Here is a 12,722-nt window from a genome sequence, read left to right on the forward strand (position 1 = left end):
TTGTTGATAATAAAACCTTTTTTTTTCTTTGAAAAAAAAAAGCAAATAAAAAATATCACTTCTAACGTAAAAAAGAATATACTTTTTACTTACATGCAAAGAAAATAATATACCGCAATCATATTTTCAAGTACACGAAGATCGAATTATTCAATCTAGCATATATATATATATATATATATATATATATATATATATATATATATATATATATATATATATATATATATATATATACCAGGCCTAAGGGCCACTCAAGGATAAAGGTTAGTGTCGCTTAGACTGTAAGACAATACCTTCATGATCGGAACACGGGTAGAGTTTGATTATTTTTTGTAGAAAATAAAAACGGGTTTCTTTGTTGCGCGTCCACAATTACCTGAGGGTTGGGGGATGGGTGTGGAAAGAGAGAGAAAGAGAGAGACAGACAGACAGTGTGCGTGTTTTCTCAGGTAAAATAACGATTTTTTTTTTTTTTTTTTTGTCTCGTTAGGAACTTTACGGTTGACGAGGCAAGCTTCCTATTGAGATTCGCTCATTCAAACACACACACACACACATACACACACACACACACACACACACACACACACACACACAACAAAGGCTGTTGCGTTTTCTATTTTTATTTCCTAACAAACAAAAATGGGTTATATACTCAATTTCCACTGCGGCAAAGGTATGGAACCAGTTTAAGTAACCCCCGGTGTTTATTCAGATTGGAACTTATGGCAGCAATTAAAAAAAAAAAAAAAAAAAAAACACACACACACACACACACACACACACACACACACAGAAAAGTTCGCGCTTCTGCACTATTGTGACGAGATTTTGTAGTCGATAGATGGAGTTTTCAGACAAAAAACAATGATTTCAACTGATTTTTTTGTCAATTCTAATAAGTTACAATGTTAGCTTCCAAATTATGCAGTCGAAATTACCTGATTAGTACTGAATTATTAAAAAAAAAAAAACAACTTTAACCATCGTAGTAGCAGGTGAAAAATTGCCGCCATCTTGTTTAAATCGAAACACAAAATTACCCCCCTTTTTAACTCTCCTGTCTCTTACGATCGTTTTCATCAAATTCTATTTTTTTATTTTCTTTAAGAAATAATTTTCTATCTTATCGATTTTCGTAATTTTCGGATATAATCATCTTAAAAACACGAGGAATACGTAGATACCGTTGTTTACATGTGAAATTCAGTTTTCGATTTCCGAAATTTCGTCCCAATAGTGTAGAAGAACCTAATCAAGTAAAAATACCATTTTTACTTGATTACTAAATTTTAAAAGCTATTTAACTTAATAATACTATTTAAAAAAAAAAAAAAACTAGCGGTGCTGACTGCTGCTTCTCCAGTTTATTGCCGAAATTGGAGACGCCATTTTTTTCCGCGCACTTGCTAGTAAAATTTAAGGGATATATCATTATCTGGCTGAACGATTACTTCCGGAAAGGGAAATAATAAATTTTTTCACGTAAATATATAACAAAAAAATAATTGTTTACTTGGAAATGTTTCGATTTAATTAATGAGAACGGGAAAGTTTTTCATGGATCATTTTTTTTTTTAAATTAAAAACAGAAAATGAACTGACATGTTCATAATGGTTTAAAAATTTATCAAAATAATTGTAAAAACATTGATTGAAAAGTTTGCGTAAAAAAATATAATTTTAAATTGTATTTGTATAAAATAGTTGTTCTTTTCCTCGAACAAATAAATAATTTTAAACAAATTAATTTAAACAACAAATTAATTTAAATGATTGTTTTGTTGTTTGTTTTTTTTTTTAACGGGAAGTGTTTGTTTATTTTTAACTGGGAAGTGGGTACAGTTCTTTAATCAACTCTAAAATACTTCTTAGCGGACTGTCTCCAAACTTTTGTCGCCATATAAATTCGGCTAGATATGACTCCAACATATGCGTGTAAAATAATAAATTAATAATAAATTTATTATTTCCCTTTCCGGAAGTAATCGTTCGGCCAGATAATGATATATCCCTTAAATTTTACGAGCAAGTGCGTGGAAAAAAATGGCGTCTTCAATTCGGCAATAAACTGAAGAAGCAGCAGCAGCACCGCTAGTTTTTTTTTTTTTTTTTTTTAATAGTGTTATCAAGTTAAATTGTGTTTTTACGATCTTTCTGTTTACTAGATTGTTAGGTAATTTGCTGGAATAACTTTTTAAATTTATTAATCAAGTAAAAAAAAATTGGAACTTTTTACTTGATTAAATAATTCGAAATTATAAAAATAATTTTTTGTTTAAATTTAATTATTTTGACAGTGCAATAATTTATATCAGTTTGAAATGGATGAAACTTAAAAAAAAAAAAAAAAAAAAACACATGGTTAATGACCGTTTTGGTAAAATAGAGTTCACTGATATCGGCCAAATGCTACGAATTCGGAATAGGAACATATGAATGAGAATGGCAGACATGACTCAATCCGCACAATCAAATGAAGAAAGCATTTTTCAACAATGCAAACTGTAGTATCGCAGTAGTAGAGATGCAAATCTTTGGAGATTCGTTAACTACAAGCACGCCTAACAATACAGAGCTACCTAGTGCTACAACTTCTACCAAATCTGGTAGACACATAAAGCGTCCACTCCGATTTGCTACCTATACCCAGTAAAATACTTGCAGTATTTCTATTTTTTCTTCTCAGATTGACTTCTCCTCTTTATCGCGTAAGACACGCAGCTGTAATGCGTCATTTTGACACACAAATTCATGGAACAAATCTCCAGCGGGAACATTTCATAGCGATCACTGTTTTCAACGCCCACACGTATGAAGAACACACAAGAACATGACGTCGTGATGCGACCATTGCATGCATAAAACAAAAGGAACTATTTATTATTTAATTAGAATCCATTATTGTGATGAGTTTTATTTATTAACTTATTTTATTGCGGACTATTATCCTCATCTTTCTTAGTTGTTGTTTCACAACGTTTCGGCCGACTATTCCTCTGGCCTTGATGGATAATAGTCCACAATAAAATAAATGAAAAGGAACTATGTTACGCTTCCTTGTGTAGAAATACAGTAAACAGGCTGGAACATTCGAGAACACCTGTATGTAAAGATTTGCCCACAAAAAATCAAATCATTTTTTTCAGTTTTCCATTTCGATTTCTCACAAACAGGACATGTTAACAGTTACACACAGTTAATCAACCAAGAACAACATCACTCTATGTAAAAGCATATGATATCAACAGATATACATTTGACAGTAAAAACAATGAAAAGAATATACTGTTGTCCTAGCCCTAATTATCTATAAATATAAAAGCGAAAATGTGTGTATGTATATTTGTTTGTATGTATATTTTATTATTTCCCTTGCCGGAAGTAATCGTTCGGCCAGATAATGATATATGCCTTAAATTTTACTAGCAAGTGCGTGGAAAAAAATGGCGTCTCCAATTTCGGCAATAAAAGCCCTGTTAAGGCAACCCCTCTGGGTGAAGCAAATCTCTGATTTTAAAAAAAAAAATACATAAAGCGGGAGACCAGTACCCACATTAAGCTGGTCTGCAGTTTGATTTGTTGCTGGCTATCTTGCTCATGCTTGTTGCTGGATCTCGACATTTTGAACCGAGAGAGAGACTTAGCTGTCGTACAAAGCTAAAACTCTGTAACATCTTTGTATAGATACTTCCTCAGGCATTTGTCTATAAAAATTGTCTGTGGCGATGGAAAAAGTGTCATGTGTGTAGCCATGAAATGCTGGAAGCATGTAATAATTGATCTGCCATCATTCTATATATGCATATGTGTGTGTATGTATGTATGTATGTATGTATGTATGTATGTATGTATGTATGTTAATATATGTACTAGTGTGTGTATGTGTATGTATATCTATTTGTATATGTATGTATATGTATGTGTGCATATATTTTTATTTATTTATTGTGTATACATGTTTATGTGTGCTTGTATGTATATACATATATATATTTGTGTGTATGTATATGTATATGTATATATGCATATAAATGTATGCATATAGGTGCATATATGTGTATGTGTACGTATATGTAGGTAACTTTATGCATATGTATGTATATTTGCATACATGTGTACGTATATGTATGTGAATATGTATGTATATGTGTGTATGTATTTGTATATGATAGTATATATGTGTATGTATTTGTTATATGTATTGTGTATGTATGGATGTGTGCATGTGTGTATGTTTATGGGTATGTATGTGTGTATATGTATATATATGTATCTATGCCAAGGACCGTCTTCAATGTCATATCTGCTTGAGCGTGTGAATTCGCTGGCAGGACTAAAAAAATAAAAAAATAAAAAATAAATTTAAAAAAAAGGTTATTTTCGGGCTCATGGACTTTCAGTGACTGAGGGAGTGGCACTCGTCTGACAAGACATTGCAATCATCATGTATGTATGTGTGTTTGTATGTCTCGCAAAAACTTTCCACACGGGTCATGGATTTTCACCAGATCAGTATCGTTTTAAAGTTCCAACCTTCGCCCGACAAATATCGAAAAATTGGCTAAAAACGTTAATTTCTTCACCCTGAAATCAGCAGTTTTCTATGTAGGGGGGGGGGTCAGCAAAAAGCGTCCTCTCATGACGAGTTTGGTTCTACACATGCGCAAATGACGTCGTAACCTGATTTAGTTTAAAAATTTAAAAAAACAATCAATTTTCGTGGATGTCATCTTAGCTCAGTTGCTTAGAGCGTGGCCTCATTATCTAAAGGTTTTGGGTTCGAATCGTGGTGTGAGATGTCTTCTTTTTTTTTTTCGATTTTTAAAATTTTAATAGTGAAGCAGGGTTATTTAAGCCATTTTTCACATGTTTTTTTTTGTTTTTGTTTTTTCACGTTTGTTTTTCTGTTTTTTTTTACTTCGCTTATTCTTAGGTTTTCATTAACACCCCCCACCCCCGCCTGACCACACACACCCAAAAACACCCGGGCAACGCCGGATACCCCCCGCTAGTCATTGAATAAAGCATTCTCGATATAAAAGACTTAGTGCGCTAACATTTCCATGAGCTCCAGTCGACTTTTCGCAGACTGAATAACTGCTGTTTGAAATTATCACCATGTGGACCTCAACTGCCTACATAAAAAAGCGACACAAGTAAAAGTGTTATAAAAAAAATGAAAATAGACAACATTTTTATTTTTTACAAAAGAATCACCACTTATCAAGGCCCAGAGACTACTCGAGGATAAGGATTAAAGGTCATTGGTGAAAAGGACAATATAGTAATCGTTAGTAGTGTAAATTTGGTAAAATTGTATTACTTAAGGGGAACGGCTCATCAAGAACTTGTTTACATTGGACTTGAAGATGACCATATTGTAATCAGCTGGAAAGCAGGTAAACTGAAGATAGTTCCACAGATGTGCAGTTCTAAGAAAGAAGCTTTGTTCATGGAATCTACATTTAGGTTTAGGCACAGATAAAGAGTGGGGGAAATTATTGATAGTGGTTTCAACTAGACGCATAGGTTTTGTGAAAGTCAGGCCACTGGGGAACCATAGATTGGAGCTCAGTCGAGCACTTGCCATGAAAATAACGATAAAACAGAAACAGGCTCGCAACGTCTCTTTTGTGAGAAAGAGGTTGCAGGGAAGAGAAAAATATTCTATCCCTTGCTAAGGAAGCTTATGCAAGCAACAAGGAATGAATATTCTATGCTCACAAACTTTTTCTCCCTAGTATTCCGCATTCATAAATTGTTTAAAAAATATTTTCATAAATATAAACTATTTAAAAAATATTTTAGTTCACCCCCCCCCTCAATAAAAATAAATCGAACTATAAAAAAGTTTTTGATTATTTGTAATAAAAAAATTAAACTTCCCGATTATGAAAAAACAGTTTGATTTTTTTTATGTGTTAATTGTCCCCCGCCCCCCTCCTCGACTAAAAAAAAAAACAAAAAACAAACTTATCTGACATAAATTATAACAAATAACAATTTCCTGATAAACACCGTTTTTCAATTTCGGAATCCAAAACCGGAAGCTGTTATCAAGTAGACTGTTTCTTTTTTACCACAAATGTTTTAAAAATAAGTCGAGATTAGTTATCTCCCTTTATTCCAAAGATTAAAGAAGCGGCCAATAGGCGTGTGTCAGTTTGTGCGAATGTCTATTTATGCGTCTTCTATTTTTAGTACATTGGACATGGGAACGTGAAATTTGATAGGAATAAATCTCCTACCCCACCATATTATTCTGCAGGGAGTCACAAGCCAGGGATCTATAGCCCTTGGGTTACCCTGTTTCCTAGAATAAGAAAAGAAATGTAATTCTGTTACAATTTGGTTAAAGGCGGTGGCAGGGTGGGGGAGGGGAAGATAATAGGGAAAAGCAGTCGCAGCGGGTATCCAAATTTGGGGTTACATCTAATTAGGGACGGAAATAAGATAGTGGTTTTGAAATTTCAAGAGTGCTAAATTAATATTCCGAGGCTTGCTGCATTATTTAAAAAAATGTGATTTATATGTTGTTTTTTTTTTTTTTTTTTTGTTATTTTTACTCTTTTTTACCTTAAACAAGTCACTGTGTGTGTGTGTGTGTGTGTGTGTGTGTGTGTGTGTGTGTGTGTGTAAGTTCCTCATAGATTCCGAAATGGCTGAGCCTATCTTTTGCCAATTTCCATCCATCCATCCATAGCCTTGAGCCCTGGAGGGGCATAGGCCATCTACAACTTTTGTAGATGTTTTTATAGCGAGGAGTTCTTTTTACAGGGTGAGGGTACTGGCCCCACATCCAACCTTCCCAGAAGGTACATATAGCGCCTAGCTTTCCCAAATGGTCACCCATCTGGTACTAACCAGGCTCAACGTTGCTTAACTTCAGTCATCTGGTGAGAACCAGTGTGTCAACGTGATTGTGCCATACTTTTGCAGATTTCACACAAAGCTAATTTATATGTCTGGCAGTGTTCTTAGATAGGTTTTGTACAGAAATTCATCCGATAAGTATCGAAAATCGAAAAAATCCGATCTTAAAAATAGTTTTTTTCTTTTATAGATAAAAAAAAAAAGAAGAATTTTTACAGGGGAATATTTTACATAATACCGGCCAAGGGAAATAATAAAATCTCAGCAAATCATTTCTTCTTCAAAACACAGATTTATTGTCATCTAAAGATATAGCTCAGTGGTAGAGCATTTGACTATTGAATGATCCCATGTTCAAGCCCATTTTATTTTAATTTTTTCTTATTAATGAGTTCAATTTACAATTAAAAAAGAGGTCCCATTTATGATCGCCGCAAATCATTTCTTCGTTTGCATATTTTAAAACTAAACATTAATCAGAAGTGACTTTTCCAGGGCATACATCGTCAAACCCAAATATCAGCTGACGTGATATTGTAAACAAACACAGACGAAATTGGATGAATGATATTATCATTATTATTATTATTATTATTATTATTATTATTATTATTATCATTATTATTATTATTATTTTTTATTATTATTATTATTTTATTTTATTATTATTATTATTATTTTATTATCATTATTATTATTATTATTATTTTATTATTATTATTATTTTATTATCATTATTTTTATTATTATTATTATTTTATTATCATTATTATTATTATCATTATTATTATTATTATTATTATTTTATTATCATTATTATTATTATTATTATTATTATTTTATTATTATTATTATTATTTTATTATTATTATTATTATTATTATTTTATTTTATTATCATTATTATTATTATCATTATTATTATTATTATTATTATTTTATTATCATTATTATTATTATCATTATTATTATTATTATTATTTTATTATCATTATTATTATTTTATTATTATTATTATTATTTTATTATTATTATTATTATCATTATTATTATCATTATTATTATTATTATTTTATTATCATTATTATTATTATTATTATTATTATTTTATTATTATTATTTTATTATTATTATTATTATTATTTTATTTTATTATTATTATTATTATTATTTTATTTTATTATTATTATCATTATTATTATTATTATTATTATTTTATTTTATTATTATTATTATTATTATTATTTTATTATCATTATTATTATTATCATTATTATTATTATTATTATTATTATTATTATTATTATCATTATCATTATTATTGTTTTATTTTTCTTTGCAAATTAGTCCACCAGGCAAATTATTCCTTATAATATATAATAAGAGGATTGATTCTATAATAATACATACGCAAGCTGCATAAATTAAAATATTATGTTTAAACATATTGTATGACCAGGCAGTGCCAGGCGGCCAGCTAATTCAGTAATAAGTTATACTCTTCTGAAGGTTGAAGGTTCAATCCTTAGTGTGGGTGATACTCAAAAATACAATTGTGAATTACTTAGGACTTTTACCCAGTCATGGCTGACGGAATAAGAGCATGCTACTCCCGTGGATTAAATAAAGGGTTCCGTTTGAAATCCCATACAGTTTCCTGAGTTAAACAGATAGATTTTTCCGAGTACAACATACACCTGAAGAAGGTCGAAGGTTACATCAGCTGAAATGGTGTGAAAATAACACTTAAGCTGAGAACAGTGGTCTGAATCATCTAAATAATTGGAATCACACAGTTTCAATGCCTGAACCTCTTTTCATCATCAATGCTCTGATTTCCGCCTGGTCCCAATTAAAATAAATGTCTCTCATCTTAAAGAAACATCATGCTTTGACAAATTTCTCCGACTGAGTTTCACTCCTCTACCTCTATAAAAGCCAATATTTTTTTTTTTTACAACAAACAATGCACAGTGCAACTTTGATGTACTATCAGGGACATAAGTTTCAAGGATACTATGTAGGGAGTTGAGCAGCAAGATGTCTGTTCACATTACATTTGAACTTCTGCATATCAGTACAGTTGAGAAATCAGGAACCCGGAAGAGAATTCCAGAGTCTAGCAGTCCTGGGGAAGAAACCAGTAGAATAGAAGGCTTTCTTATATCTAGGGATCTCCACTGTGTAGGGGTGGGATTTTGCTGCTTGTCGAGTTTGACCGGGGTATTTACATCGAGGGGGTACAAGGGCTTGTAGTTTGTCGAAGCGTCCACCATTAAAATACTTGTAAAACATGCAGAGGGATGCAACAGTTCGTCGTGAGGACAGAGGCTGGAGCTTAGATGACAGTTCAGGATCTATCAGAGTGGCGACTCTCTTTTGAACCCTGCCCAGGAGTGAGAGACAAGTAACAGATGTACCAGCCTAAATGTGACAACAGTCCTCCATAAATGGGCGAATGGTGGCCTAATAGAGGTACAGGATGCTTTGAGGCGTAAGTAATTTTCTAACACGGTAGAGAGAGCCCAACTTCTTCACAGCAGCCTTGGCAATGCTCTCGATGTATCGGTTCCAATTCATGTTTCCTGTGAACATTAAACCGAGGAGTTTGAAAGAAGTACTTTCAGGTAATGTTTCTTTAGTCATAGCTATTGGTGGTTGAGAAGGTTTCTTGTAATTATTGAAGGAAACAAGTTTAGTCTTGGCAGTATTGAAGGTAATCATCCATTTCAGCTCTACTCCATAGTCAAATTAATCGATTTTTTCAATAAAAGTTTTAAAATAAAGCTGTAGTGTTGTTTTCTTTAGGGCGACAAATTTATCGTTCCAAAACAATGGCCGAAACCTTAGAAAATAATCTTAAGTCATTAATAGACGTTAACATGGTAGAGTTTTGCAAAAAAAAAAAAAAAAAGGAAGAAAAAAATAAAAAACCAGAGGGTTCTAATTCTAAAAAAAAAAAAGGGGGGGGGGGATAAAAAAAATCTTTGGCCAATTTAGCAAAACTCAATTTTCGCTAGTTTTCTTTGAAAACTGGTTTCATTATTAATTGATTTTCTCCCTAATCGTTTTTCATAATTTTTGGATATTTTCATTACTGCGACATGACAATTCAGTAGATAGCATTGGTTTCACTTGAAATTCGAAATTCGAGTCGAATTTAATTCGACATTTCGAGGTTTCGAATTTCGCTACAATAACGAAGAAGACCCCCCCCCCTTTTAAATATCTAACTTTGTTCTTGTAAGGAAACAAGTAAAAATAGACAGAGCTCGATGACAACTGGCCCTTTGAAACGGGTTTGCTGAACAAACCTGATAAACATATGGTAAAGGCAAAATAACTTACGTCAAATAGAATTCCCCTTACTCATAGGTAAAACAAGGGCACGCGCGTGTGTGCGGTGGGGGTTACAGAAATGACTACATTTTTTTCTATTCTAAAAATAGAACATGCAACATCTGGGGGGCATCATCATGCACCTTCGCCAGTTTTATTCAGTACTTGTTAAGATCGAGTCAACAGATCGATTTTTTTTTTTTAAAACATGTAGTGATTCTCGTGTCGAAAATAGTAATATATCCAAAAATTACGAAAACTTATCCAGTAGAACAACTGCTATTGTGTTTTTAGTTAAAAAAGGTGCTTTTTTTTTTTTTAAACTAAAAACACAATAGCAATTGTTCTATGTGCGTACATTTTGGAACACCAGCTGATCGTAATATTTTTTTTTAGTTTTCGATTATTTTTTTTTATTGTGTTTGAAAGATTATAGCTGAAAGTTAATCTCCCAAAGAAAAAAAAAAGTAAATTTTTACGACCTGCCCCAGCGTAGCATAAACACACCAACCACCCCATGTTAAGAATAGCTTTCGGAATGCCTCCCAACCACCCCATGTTAAGAACGACTTTCGGAATAAATACCCCCAACCTCGAAAGCCATTCTTAACATGGGGAGGTTGGGCGGATATTTCGAAAGCCGTTCTTAACATGGGGTGGTTGGGGGTGTTTATACTACGCTGGGGCAGGTCGTAAAAAAATACAAAAAAAAAGGGTGTGTAAAATAAAGTGTTGAAATTTTAATAAAGAAATAATTTTTATTTATTTTTTTATATACATACATTCAACATCTCGGCATTTAGGGAAAAGAACGCACTCCTTGACCGGCCGTTTGCAGGTCACTTCCATCATCATCATAATCATCATTATCATCATCATCATCATCATCGTTATAGTACCCTTCTAGCAGTCGGCTACACTGCCACCCTCAACAGGGGGAGGGTGAGGAAGGGGGAAGAAAGAAACTTTTCCTGTTTTCGTCAGTTCGAAGATCACCTGACGAGGAGGTTTTATTTCAGGCTCCGTCAAAGAGATTTGACGTTAAATTCGCCACGTTTTTTTTTTTCTCTCTTTTTCCTTTAGAAAAACTTATTAAAGTTTCATTGTAATTTTGTTCGAGTTATTAAAAAAACACCAAGGTTTTATCTACTGGAAAATTAGTCCCAGTTATTAAAAAGCAAAGGTTTTAACGACTGGGAAATTGGTCTCATAAAGGATTAACGAAAGAAACTGGCCATATTTTGAGCATTTCTTTTCTGTAAAGAACAAAAATTAATTTGCTGACTTGACGAGCAGACGGCCCTTGAAAGAAAATTCCCTCTTTGTTCTAGGAACTTGGAAGACTATTCAACCGAAGTTTCCTTCACAAAAAATCTTCCATAATACAAGAATTTAGCCCGTATTTGTACACATAAAGCCTACCAAAGCGGCTTTATGGTTTTCTGTTTCTTTCCTTTGAATTTAAAGGTATTTGAGCTTTCTCAAAGGAAAAATGTTTTACCTCTTTCTCCCATTTAAAGTGAAAGAGACTTTGTTTGTGATTCCTTTCGGAAAAAAAAAAAACATTTGAAGAAAGACTGAACATTTTGTTAAAAGAAGGACTGAATTTAAACAAGGACTCAAAAGAACCGTTTTCTGATTTTTATATGTTCTTTTCTTTCAGCCTTTCTTACAAGTAAGAATTGTCGTCTTTTTTGTATTGTTTTTTTTTTTTAATGTTTCTTAAGGGTTTTTTTTAAAACCCTAGCTTTGGGAAATAAAGGCAATTGATAACTTTTTGTTTTAATAAATTTGGATCATTTTAAACACATTCGGGTTTGTATTTTTTTGCTCATTTTTATTAGTTTCCCATTTCCGAGAAATCTGCTTTAAAAGCCCCCCCCCCTTTTTTCTCTTTCATTTTGTTACCGTAGAAAACGCATTCTGAACTCCAATCCCTGGTCCCCCCTTTCACGATAAACACCCGCCTAGTATAAACCATTGTCAGAAAGTTTCCCCACTCTTTAACGGTGCCAAAACCAAAACGTACATTCCATGAACAAAGCTTCTTTCTTAGAAATGCACACCAGTGGAACTCTCTTCCGTCTGCCTGTTTCCCACCTGACTAAGTAAGACACTTTATCAAATCTCCAATACTAATGATTACTTCGATATTATCTCATTAATTACTGTACACGCAATAACCCTTATCCCCTAGTGGCTTCCGGGCCTTGATAAGTGGTGACATCCATGTAAAAAAAAAAAAACCTTGCACGTCCAAAAGGGAAAAATGTTACTATCACCGTTGTTCGAACATGTTTTCCCTTACATATACACACCCACATGTACGCACGCACGTACGCACACACACACGCACGCATATACACAGCCTCATACACACACTCACATTCATGTGCATACACACACTCGAGCTGTGACGTCACTTCCTTTTAAGTGAAAACCAGACATGCGCACCCAGAACACTAACTCCAGTATAAAAGTCAACAAAACCTGTTAACTTCCCTT

General features: G+C 32.8%; 1 protein-coding gene across 3 annotated transcripts in view; it reads right to left on the bottom strand.

The window, feature by feature from the left end:
• The window catches only part of LOC145266335 (uncharacterized), a 43,331-nt gene that overhangs the window by 9,585 nt on the left and 21,024 nt on the right, over nucleotides 1-12,722 (bottom strand). The window lies entirely within an intron of this gene.

This window comes from Euprymna scolopes, chromosome 41 (genome assembly GCF_053919585.1).
Source record: "Euprymna scolopes isolate OS-2025 chromosome 41, ASM5391958v1, whole genome shotgun sequence".
In the NCBI taxonomy this organism is placed as follows: domain Eukaryota; kingdom Metazoa; phylum Mollusca; class Cephalopoda; order Sepiida; family Sepiolidae; genus Euprymna; species Euprymna scolopes.